The sequence below is a fragment of the Aquarana catesbeiana genome, linkage group LG04 (assembly GCF_042186555.1).
Source record: "Aquarana catesbeiana isolate 2022-GZ linkage group LG04, ASM4218655v1, whole genome shotgun sequence".
Taxonomy (NCBI): Eukaryota; Metazoa; Chordata; class Amphibia; order Anura; family Ranidae; genus Aquarana; species Aquarana catesbeiana.
In genome coordinates, this window is record NC_133327.1 from 37310586 (window position 1) to 37322607 (window position 12022).

The 12022-nt window shown below is 52.0% G+C and overlaps 3 non-coding genes across 3 annotated transcripts; all 3 read left to right on the forward strand.

The window, feature by feature from the left end:
* Positions 1-213: 213 nt before the first annotated feature.
* On the forward strand, positions 214-285 carry TRNAM-CAU (transfer RNA methionine (anticodon CAU)). The gene has a single exon. It is a non-coding gene; the product is annotated as a tRNA-Met (tRNA).
* Positions 286-1627: 1342 nt separating this feature from the next.
* TRNAM-CAU (transfer RNA methionine (anticodon CAU)) lies at positions 1628-1699 on the forward strand. The gene has a single exon. It is a non-coding gene; the product is annotated as a tRNA-Met (tRNA).
* A 6741-nt stretch (positions 1700-8440) lies between these two features.
* Positions 8441-8512, forward strand: TRNAM-CAU (transfer RNA methionine (anticodon CAU)). Its single transcript has one exon. It is a non-coding gene; the product is annotated as a tRNA-Met (tRNA).
* Positions 8513-12022: the final 3510 nt, after the last annotated feature.

Here is a 12022-nt window from a genome sequence, read left to right on the forward strand (position 1 = left end):
CTCCTCCTCAGCAACAAGAGCAGAGTGGCGCAGCGGAAGCGTGCTGAGCCAAAACCCTCAGCATAAGGATGGCACTGGCACCTTTTGCTTGTCAACATCGATGGAAACGCCTCGTCATCTACATTGTGACTTTGCCAGATGGACCCACTCCCCATGGGATCGGTAGCAAACTAGATCCACATTTTGTTGTCGATGCACCAGCTCGGCAGCAAGAGCAGAGTGGCGCAGCGGAAGCGTGCTGGGCCCATAACCCAGAGGTCGATGGATCGAAACCATCCTCTGCTACGTTGCCTTTTCCTATGCCAGTCGATATTTGCTAGTGGGGCCAAAGGGCGCTCTTTCACACACAAAGAGAAGTTGAACCTGATTCTGGTGGTTAAACGAGTCCAAAACCCTCAGCATAAGGATGGCACGGGCACCTTTTGTGCTAATGCAATATTGTCTCTTGGCAAAGGAAGCCTGGCCGTGCTTTCTTTAATGGATTGCTTTTGTCCAATACTGCCTGCCTGACTTTGGCTGAAGCCACAGCTGCCTCAAAAAAAAAAACGTGTCAACGCCGCCTTGGCACATGTTATGAGGAGGACTCTGGCTTCCCATGTTGCTCGCGGCGCTCGGTTCCAAGCTTCAACAACAAACGCAAAAGCGAGGTGCCTCCCAGGAAGGCAGCGTTTGGAGAATGCGGGCATCGATCCCGCTACCTCTCGCATGCTAAGCGAGCGCTCTACCACTTGAGCTAATCCCCCTTTGCTTGGGCTCCCCGTTGGCGCTATGGCTGATCCCTGTCCTCTTATGTGCTATGCGTAATATATGCAGTTTTGCAAAATCCACAACCTGCTCTGGCCGCTAGACACCAGGACAGCCACCCGTTTTCCGAGCTTCGAAGGTTTGCACTCTCCCTTCCTCAGAGTCCCCCCATTTTTTTTCTCCCTTCGTGAGTCCATTGACAACTGATCCCTTTCGGAAGTATGACCTCATGGGTTTCAATGATGTCATTAGGAGAAGGTGGTTTCCAAAAGAACCTTCCCACCACCTAGTACGTTCTAGACAATAAACACCTTGTGCCTTGATGCATTCCACCGGACTTGAAATTGGCGGGAGAGAGCTACCCGGGGGGGGGGAAGGGGGGCTTTAAAGACAAAGACACCATAATTGCATTGGCCGGGAATCGAACCCGGACCTCCCGCGTGGCAGGCGAGAATTCTACCACTGAACCACCAATGCGCCACGCCGGGGCCGGCGCCATCACCCTCCTCGCTCAGCTGGTCTAGGAGAGTCCAGCTTTTGCCCAGACTTGACTTGGCATTAGCTTGTCAACATCGATGGAAACGCCTTGTCATCTACATTGTGACTTTGCCAGATGGACCCACTCCCCATGGGATCGGTAGCAAACTAGATCCACATTTTGTTGTTGATGCTCCTCCTCAGCAACAAGAGCAGAGTGGCGCAGCGGAAGCGTGCTGAGCCAAAACCCTCAGCATAAGGATGGCACTGGCACCTTTTGCTTGTCAACATCGATGGAAACGCCTCGTCATCTACATTGTGACTTTGCCAGATGGACCCACTCCCCATGGGATCGGTAGCAAACTAGATCCACATTTTGTTGTCGATGCACCAGCTCGGCAGCAAGAGCAGAGTGGCGCAGTGGAAGCGTGCTGGGCCCATAACCCAGAGGTCGATGGATCGAAACCATCCTCTGCTACGTTGCCTTTTCCTATGCCAGTCGATATTTGCTAGTGGGGCCAAAGGGCGCTCTTTCACACACAAAGAGAAGTTGAACCTGATTCTGGTGGTTAAACGAGTCCAAAACCCTCAGCATAAGGATGGCACGGGCACCTTTTGTGCTAATGCAATATTGTCTCTTGGCAAAGGAAGCCTGGCCGTGCTTTCTTTAATGGATTGCTTTTGTCCAATACTGCCTGCCTGACTTTGGCTGAAGCCACAGCTGCCTCAAAAAAAAAAACGCGTCAACGCCGCCTTGGCACATGTTATGAGGAGGACTCTGGCTTCCCATGTTGCTCGCGGCGCTCGGTTCCAAGCTTCAACAACAAACGCAAAAGCGAGGTGCCTCCCAGGAAGGCAGCGTTTGGAGAATGCGGGCATCGATCCCGCTACCTCTCGCATGCTAAGCGAGCGCTCTACCACTTGAGCTAATCCCCCTTTGCTCGGGCTCCCCGTTGGCGCTATGGCTGATCCCTGTCCTCTTATGTGCTATGCGTAATATATGCAGTTTTGCAAAATCCACAACCTGCTCTGGCCGCTAGACACCAGGACAGCCACCCGTTTTCCGAGCTTCGAAGGTTTGCACTCTCCCTTCCTCAGAGTCCCCCCATTTTTTTTCTCCCTTCGTGAGTCCATTGACAACTGATCCCTTTCGGAAGTATGACCTCATGGGTTTCAATGATGTCATTAGGAGAAGGTGGTTTCCAAAAGAACCTTCCCACCACCTAGTACGTTCTAGACAATAAACACCTTGTGCCTTGATGCATTCCACCGGACTTGAAATTGGCGGGAGAGAGCTACCCGGGGGGGGAAGGGGGGGCTTTAAAGACAAAGACACCATAATTGCATTGGCCGGGAATCGAACCCGGGCCTCCCGCATGGCAGGCGAGAATTCTACCACTGAACCACCAATGCGCCACGCCGGGGCCGGCGCCATCACCCTCCTCGCTCAGCTGGTCTAGGAGAGTCCAGCTTTTGCCCAGACTTGACTTGGCATTAGCTTGTCAACATCGATGGAAACGCCTTGTCATCTACATTGTGACTTTGCCAGATGGACCCACTCCCCATGGGATCGGTAGCAAACTAGATCCACATTTTGTTGTTGATGCTCCTCCTCAGCAACAAGAGCAGAGTGGCGCAGCGGAAGCGTGCTGAGCCAAAACCCTCAGCATAAGGATGGCACTGGCACCTTTTGCTTGTCAACATCGATGGAAACGCCTCGTCATCTACATTGTGACTTTGCCAGATGGACCCACTCCCCATGGGATCGGTAGCAAGCGCAGCGGAAGCGTGCTGGGCCCATAACCCAGAGGTCGATGGATCGAAACCATCCTCTGCTACGTTGCCTTTTCCTATGCCAGTCGATATTTGCTAGTGGGGCCAAAGGGCGCTCTTTCACACACAAAGAGAAGTTGAACCTGATTCTGGTAAACGAGTCCAAAACCCTCAGCATAAGGATGGCACGGGCACCTTTTGTGCTAATGCAATATTGTCTCTTGGCAAAGGAAGCCTGGCCGTGCTTTCTTTAATGGATTGCTTTTGTCCAATACTGCCTGCCTGACTTTGGCTGAAGCCACAGCTGCCTCAAAAAAAAAAACGCGTCAACGCCGCCTTGGCACATGTTATGAGGAGGACTCTGGCTTCCCATGTTGCTCGCGGCGCTCGGTTCCAAGCTTCAACAACAAACGCAAAAGCGAGGTGCCTCCCAGGAAGGCAGCGTTTGGAGAATGCGGGCATCGATCCCGCTACCTCTCGCATGCTAAGCGAGCGCTCTACCACTTGAGCTAATCCCCCTTTGCTCGGGCTCTCCGTTGGCACTATGGCTGATCCCTGTCCTCTTATGTGCTATGCGTAATATATGCAGTTTTGCAAAATCCACAACCTGCTCTGGCCGCTAGACACCAGGACAGCCACCCGTTTTCCGAGCTTCGAAGGTTTGCACTCTCCCTTCCTCAGAGTCCCCCCATTTTTTTTCTCCCTTCGTGAGTCCATTGACAACTGATCCCTTTCGGAAGTATGACCTCATGGGTTTCAATGATGTCATTAGGAGAAGGTGGTTTCCAAAAGAACCTTCCCACCACCTAGTACGTTCTAGACAATAAACACCTTGTGCCTTGATGCATTCCACCGGACTTGAAATTGGCGGGAGAGAGCTACCCGCGGGGGGGAAGGGGGGGCTTTAAAGACAAAGACACCATAATTGCATTGGCCGGGAATCGAACCCGGGCCTCCCGCGTGGCAGGCGAGAATTCTACCACTGAACCACCAATGCGCCGCGCCGGGGCCGGCGCCATCACCCTCCTCGCTCAGCTGGTCTAGGAGAGTCCAGCTTTTGTCCAGACTTGACTTGGCATTAGCTTGTCAACATCGATGGAAACGCCTTGTCATCTACATTGTGACTTTGCCAGATGGACCCACTCCCCATGGGATCGGTAGCAAACTAGATCCACATTTTGTTGTTGATGCTCCTCCTCAGCAACAAGAGCAGAGTGGCGCAGCGGAAGCGTGCTGAGCCAAAACCCTCAGCATAAGGATGGCACTGGCACCTTTTGCTTGTCAACATCGATGGAAACGCCTCGTCATCTACATTGTGACTTTGCCAGATGGACCCACTCCCCATGGGATCGGTAGCAAACTAGATCCACATTTTGTTGTCGATGCACCAGCTCGGCAGCAAGAGCAGAGTGGCGCAGCGGAAGCGTGATGGGCCCATAACCCAGAGGTCGATGGATCGAAACCATCCTCTGCTACGTTGCCTTTTCCTATGCCAGTCGATATTTGCTAGTGGGGCCAAAGGGCGCTCTTTCACACACAAAGAGAAGTTGAACCTGATTCTGGTGGTTAAACGAGTCCAAAACCCTCAGCATAAGGATGGCACGGGCACCTTTTGTGCTAATGCAATATTGTCTCTTGGCAAAGGAAGCCTGGCCGTGCTTTCTTTAATGGATTGCTTTTGTCCAATACTGCCTGCCTGACTTTGGCTGAAGCCACAGCTGCCTCAAAAAAAAAACGCGTCAACGCCGCCTTGGCACATGTTATGAGGAGGACTCTGGCTTCCCATGTTGCTCGCGGCGCTCGGTTCCAAGCTTCAACAACAAACGCAAAAGCGAGGTGCCTCCCAGGAAGGCAGCGTTTGGAGAATGCGGGCATCGATCCCGCTACCTCTCGCATGCTAAGCGAGCGCTCTACCACTTGAGCTAATCCCCTTTGCTCGGGCTCCCCGTTGGCGCTATGGCTGATCCCTGTCCTCTTATGTGCTATGCGTAATATATGCAGTTTTGCAAAATCCACAACCTGCTCTGGCCGCTAGACACCAGGACAGCCACCCGTTTTCCGAGCTTCGAAGGTTTGCACTCTCCCTTCCTCAGAGTCCCCCCATTTTTTTTCTCCCTTCGTGAGTCCATTGACAACTGATCCCTTTCGGAAGTATGACCTCATGGGTTTCAATGATGTCATTAGGAGAAGGTGGTTTCCAAAAGAACCTTCCCACCACCTAGTACGTTCTAGACAATAAACACCTTGTGCCTTGATGCATTCCACCGGACTTGAAATTGGCGGGAGAGAGCTACCCGGGGGGGGAAGGGGGGGCTTTAAAGACAAAGACACCATAATTGCATTGGCCGGGAATCGAACCCGGGCCTCCCGCGTGGCAGGCGAGAATTCTACCACTGAACCACCAATGCGCCACGCCGGGGCCGGCGCCATCACCCTCCTCGCTCAGCTGGTCTAGGAGAGTCCAGCTTTTGCCCAGACTTGACTTGGCATTAGCTTGTCAACATCGATGGAAACGCCTTGTCATCTACATTGTGACTTTGCCAGATGGACCCACTCCCCATGGGATCGGTAGCAAACTAGATCCACATTTTGTTGTTGATGCTCCTCCTCAGCAACAAGAGCAGAGTGGCGCAGCGGAAGCGTGCTGAGCCAAAACCCTCAGCATAAGGATGGCACTGGCACCTTTTGCTTGTCAACATCGATGGAAACGCCTCGTCATCTACATTGTGACTTTGCCAGATGGACCCACTCCCCATGGGATCGGTAGCAAACTAGATCCACATTTTGTTGTCGATGCACCAGCTCGGCAGCAAGAGCAGAGTGGCGCAGCGGAAGCTTGCTGGGCCCATAACCCAGAGGTCGATGGATCGAAACCATCCTCTGCTACGTTGCCTTTTCCTATGCCAGTCGATATTTGCTAGTGGGGCCAAAGGGCGCTCTTTCACACACAAAGAGAAGTTGAACCTGATTCTGGTGGTTAAACGAGTCCAAAACCCTCAGCATAAGGATGGCACGGGCACCTTTTGTGCTAATGCAATATTGTCTCTTGGCAAAGGAAGCCTGGCCGTGCTTTCTTTAATGGATTGCTTTTGTCCAATACTGCCTGCCTGACTTTGGCTGAAGCCACAGCTGCCTCAAAAAAAAAAACGCGTCAACGCCGCCTTGGCACATGTTATGAGGAGGACTCTGGCTTCCCATGTTGCTCGCGGCGCTCGGTTCCAAGCTTCAACAACAAACGCAAAAGCGAGGTGCCTCCCAGGAAGGCAGCGTTTGGAGAATGCGGGCATCGATCCCGCTACCTCTCGCATGCTAAGTGAGCGCTCTACCACTTGAGCTAATCCCCCTTTGCTCGGGCTCCCCGTTGGCGCTATGGCTGATCCCTGTCCTCTTATGTGCTATGCGTAATATATGCAGTTTTGCAAAATCCACAACCTGCTCTGGCCGCTAGACACCAGGACAGCCACCCGTTTTCCGAGCTTCGAAGGTTTGCACTCTCCCTTCCTCAGAGTCCCCCCATTTTTTTTCTCCCTTCGTGAGTCCATTGACAACTGATCCCTTTCGGAAGTATGACCTCATGGGTTTCAATGATGTCATTAGGAGAAGGTGGTTTCCAAAAGAACCTTCCCACCACCTAGTACGTTCTAGACAATAAACACCTTGTGCCTTGATGCATTCCACCGGACTTGAAATTGGCGGGAGAGAGCTACCCGGGGGGGGGAAGGGGGGGCTTTAAAGACAAAGACACCATAATTGCATTGGCCGGGAATCGAACCCGGGCCTCCCGCGTGGCAGGCGAGAATTCTACCACTGAACCACCAATGCGCCACGCCGGGGCCGGCGCCATCACCCTCCTCGCTCAGCTGGTCTAGGAGAGTCCAGCTTTTGCCCAGACTTGACTTGGCATTAGCTTGTCAACATCGATGGAAACGCCTTGTCATCTACATTGTGACTTTGCCAGATGGACCCACTCCCCATGGGATCGGTAGCAAACTAGATCCACATTTTGTTGTCGATGCACCAGCTCGGCAGCAAGAGCAGAGTGGCGCAGCGGAAGTGTGCTGGGCCCATAACCCAGAGGTCGATGGATCGAAACCATCCTCTGCTACGTTGCCTTTTCCTATGCCAGTCGATATTTGCTAGTGGGGCCAAAGGGCGCTCTTTCACACACAAAGAGAAGTTGAACCTGATTCTGGTGGTTAAACGAGTCCAAAACCCTCAGCATAAGGATGGCACGGGCACCTTTTGTGCTAATGCAATATTGTCTCTTGGCAAAGGAAGCCTGGCCGTGCTTTCTTTAATGGATTGCTTTTGTCCAATACTGCCTGCCTGACTTTGGCTGAAGCCACAGCTGCCTCAAAAAAAAAAACGCATCAACGCTGCCTTGGCACATGTTATGAGGAGGACTCTGGCTTCCCATGTTGCTTGCGGCGCTCGGTTCCAAGCTTCAACAACAAACGCAGAAGCGAGGTGCCTCCCAGGAAGGCAGCGTTTGGAGAATGCGGGCATCGATCCCGCTACCTCTCGCATGCTAAGCAAGCGCTCTACCACTTGAGCTAATCCCCCTTTGCTCGGGCTCCCCGTTGGCGCTATGGCTGATCCCTGTCCTCTTATGTGCTATGCGTAATATATGCAGTTTTGCAAAATCCACAACCTGCTCTGGCCGCTAGACACCAGGACAGCCACCCGTTTTCCGAGCTTCGAAGGTTTGCACTCTCCCTTCCTCAGAGTCCCCCCATTTTTTTTCTCCCTTCGTGAGTCCATTGACAACTGATCCCTTTCGGAAGTATGACCTCATGGGTTTCAATGATGTCATTAGGAGAAGGTGGTTTCCAAAAGAACCTTCCCACCACCTAGTACGTTCTAGACAATAAACACCTTGTGCCTTGATGCATTCCACCGGACTTGAAATTGGCGGGAGAGAGCTACCCGGGGGGGGAAGGGGGGGCTTTAAAGACAAAGACACCATAATTGCATTGGCCGGGAATCGAACCCGGGCCTCCCGCGTGGCAGGCGAGAATTCTACCACTGAACCACCAATGCGCCACGCCGGGGCCGGCGCCATCACCCTCCTCGCTCAGCTGGTCTAGGAGAGTCCAGCTTTTGCCCAGACTTGACTTGGCATTAGCTTGTCAACATCAATGGAAACACCTTGTCATCTACATTGTGACTTTGCCAGATGGACCCACTCCCCATGGGATCGGTAGCAAACTAGATCCACATTTTGTTGTTGATGCTCCTCCTCAGCAACAAGAGCAGAGTGGCGCAGCGGAAGCGTGCTGAGCCAAAACCCTCAGCATAAGGATGGCACTGGCACCTTTTGCTTGTCAACATCGATGGAAACGCCTCGTCATCTACATTGTGACTTTGCCAGATGGACCCACTCCCCATGGGATCGGTAGCAAACTAGATCCACATTTTGTTGTCGATGCACCAGCTCGGCAGCAAGAGCAGAGTGGCGCAGCGGAAGCGTGCTGGGCCCATAACCCAGAGGTCGATGGATCGAAACCATCCTCTGCTACGTTGCCTTTTCCTATGCCAGTCGATATTTGCTAGTGGGGCCAAAGGGCGCTCTTTCACACACAAAGAGAAGTTGAACCTGATTCTGGTGGTTAAACGAGTCCAAAACCCTCAGCATAAGGATGGCACGGGCACCTTTTGTGCTAATGCAATATTGTCTCTTGGCAAAGGAAGCCTGGCCGTGCTTTCTTTAATGGATTGCTTTTGTCCAATACTGCCTGCCTGACTTTGGCTGAAGCCACAGCTGCCTCAAAAAAAAAAACGCGTCAACGCCGCCTTGGCACATGTTATGAGGAGGACTCTGGCTTCCCATGTTGCTCGCGGCGCTCGGTTCCAAGCTTCAACAACAAACGCAAAAGCAAGGTGCCTCCCAGGAAGGCAGCGTTTGGAGAATGCGGGCATCGATCCCGCTACCTCTCGCATGCTAAGCGAGCACTCTACCACTTGAGCTAATCCCCCTTTGCTCGGGCTCCCCGTTGGCACTATGGCTGATCCCTGTCCTCTTATGTGCTATGCGTAATATATGCAGTTTTGCAAAATCCACAACCTGCTCTGGCCGCTAGACACCAGGACAGCCACCCGTTTTCCGAGCTTCGAAGGTTTGCACTCTCCCTTCCTCAGAGTCCCCCCATTTTTTTTCTCCCTTCGTGAGTCCATTGACAACTGATACCTTTCGGAAGTATGACCTCATGGGTTTCAATGATGTCATTAGGAGAAGGTGGTTTCCAAAAGAACCTTCCCACCACCTAGTACGTTCTAGACAATAAACACCTTGTGCCTTGATGCATTCCACCGGACTTGAAATTGGCGGGAGAGAGCTACCCGGGGGGGGGAAGGGGGGGCTTTAAAGACAAAGACACCATAATTGCATTGGCCGGGAATCGAACCCGGGCCTCCCGCGTGGCAGGCGAGAATTCTACCACTGAACCACCAATGCGCCACGCCGGGGCCGGCGCCATCACCCTCCTCGCTCAGCTGGTCTAGGAGAGTCCAGCTTTTGCCCAGACTTGACTTGGCATTAGCTTGTCAACATCGATGGAAACGCCTTGTTGTTGTTTTGTTGTTGATGCTCCTCCTTAGCAACAAGAGCAGAGTGGCGCAGCGGAAGCGTGCTGAGCCAAAACCCTCAGCATAAGGATGGCCCTTGCACGTTTTGCTTGTCAACATCGATGGAAACGCCTCGTCATCTACATTGTGACTTTGCCAGATGGACCCACTCCCCATGGGATCGGTAGCAAACTAGATCCACATTTTGTTGTCGATGCACCAGCTCGACAGCAAGAGCAGAGTGGCGCAGCGGAAGCGTGCTGGGCCCATAACGCAGAGGTTGATGGATTGAAACCATCCTCTGCTATGTTGCTTTTTCCTATGCCAGTCGATATTTGCTAGTGGGGCCAAAGGGTGCTCTTTCACACACAAAGAGAAGTTGAACCTGATTCTGGTGATTAAACGAGTCCAAAACCCTCAGCATAAGGATGACACTGGCACCTTTTGTGCTAATGCAATATTGTCTCTTGGCAAAGGAAGCCTGGCCGTGCTTTCTTTAATGGATTGCTTTTGTCCAATACTGCCTGCCTGACTTTGGCTGAAGCCACAGCTGCCTCAAAAAAAAAACACGTCAACGCCGCCTTGGCACATGTTATGAGGAGGACTCTGGCTTCCCATGTTGCTCGCGGCGCTCGGTTCCAAGCTTCAACTACAAACGCAAAAGTGAGGTGCTTCCCAGGAAGGCAGCATTTGGAGAATGCAGGCATCGATCCCGCTACCTCTCGCATGCTAAGCGAGCGCTCTACCACTTGAGCTAATCCCCCTTTGCTCAGGCTCCCCGTTGGCGCTATGGCTGATCCCTGTCCTCTTATGTGCTATGCGTAATATATGCAGTTTTGCAAAATCCACAACCTGCTCTGGCCGCTAGACACCAGGACAGCCCCCCGTTTTCCGAGCTTCGAAGGTTTGCACTCTCCCTTCCTCAGAGTCCCCCCATTTTTTTTCTCCCTTCGTGAGACCATTGACAACTGATCCCTTTCGGAAGTATGACCTCATGGGTTTCAATGATGTCATTAGGAGAAGGTGGTTTCCAAAAGAACCTTCCCACCACCTAGTACGTTCTAGACAATAAACACCTTGTGCCTTGATGCATTCCACCGGACTTGAAATTGGCGGGAGAGAGCTACCCGGGGGGGAAGGGGAGACTTTAAAGACAAAGACACCATAATTGCATTGGCCGGGAATCGAACCCGGGCCTCCCGCGTGGCAGGCGAGAATTCTACCACTGAACCACCAATGCGCCACACTGGGGCTGGCGCCATCACCCTCCTCGCTCAGCTGGTCTAGGAGAGTCCAGCTTTTGCCCACACTTGACTTGGCATTAGCTTGTCAACATCGATGGAAACGCCTTGTCATCTACATTGTGACTTTGCCAGATGGACCCACTCCCCATGGGATCGGTAGCAAACTAGATCCACATTTTGTTGTTGATGCTCCTCCTCAGCAACAAGAGCAGAGTGGCGCAGCGGAAGCGTGCTGAGCCAAAACCCTCAGCATAAGGATGGCACTGGCACCTTTTGCTTGTCAACATCGATTAAACAAGTCCAAAACCCTCAGCATAAGGATGGCACTGGCACCTTTTGTGCTAATGCAATATTGTCTCTTGGCAAAGTAAGCCTGGCCGTGCTTTCTTTAATGGATTGCTTTTGTCCAATACTGCCTTCCTGACTTTGGCTGTAGCCACAGCTGCCACAAAAACACATCTACGCCGCCTCGGCACATGTTATGAGGAGGAGTCCGGCTTCCCATGTTGCTCGCGGCACTCGGTTCCAAACTTCAACAACAAACGCAAAAGCAAGGTGCCTCCCAGGAAGCCAGTGTTTGGCGAAAGCGGGCATCGATACCGCTACTTCTCGCATGCTAAGCGTGCACTCTACCACTTGAGCTAATCCCCCTTTGCTTGAGCTTCTCCTTGGCACTATGGCTGAAGGTCAGTCGTGCTGAGATGCAGACGTAAGATGTGGTCATGTCTGATTATTTGGGGATATGCGGGAAATAGAGTGATAGGTAAGATGCATTATACCATAAGACAGAATGGGCGCTTATTAGCGCAGGTGAGATTGATTACGTTTAGCCTATAGCAAAATCTCCACATCAATACTCAATGGAGAGAGGCCCTGGACTAGGGATGAGCCGAACACCCTCCTGTTCGGTTCGCACCAGAACATGCGAACAGGCAAAAAATTTGTTCGAACACGCGAACACCGTTAAAGTCTATGGGACATGAACATGAATAATCAAAAGTGCTAATTTTAAAGGCTTATATGCAAGTTATTGTCATAAAAAGTGTTTGGGGACCTGAGTCCTGCCCCAGGGGACATGGATCAATTCAAAAAAAAGTTTTAAAAACGGCCGTTTTTTCGGGAGCAGTGATTTTAATAATGCTTAAAGTGAAGCAATAAAAGTGTAATATTCCTTTAAATTTCGTATCTGGGGGGTGTCTATAGTATGCCTGTAAAGGGGC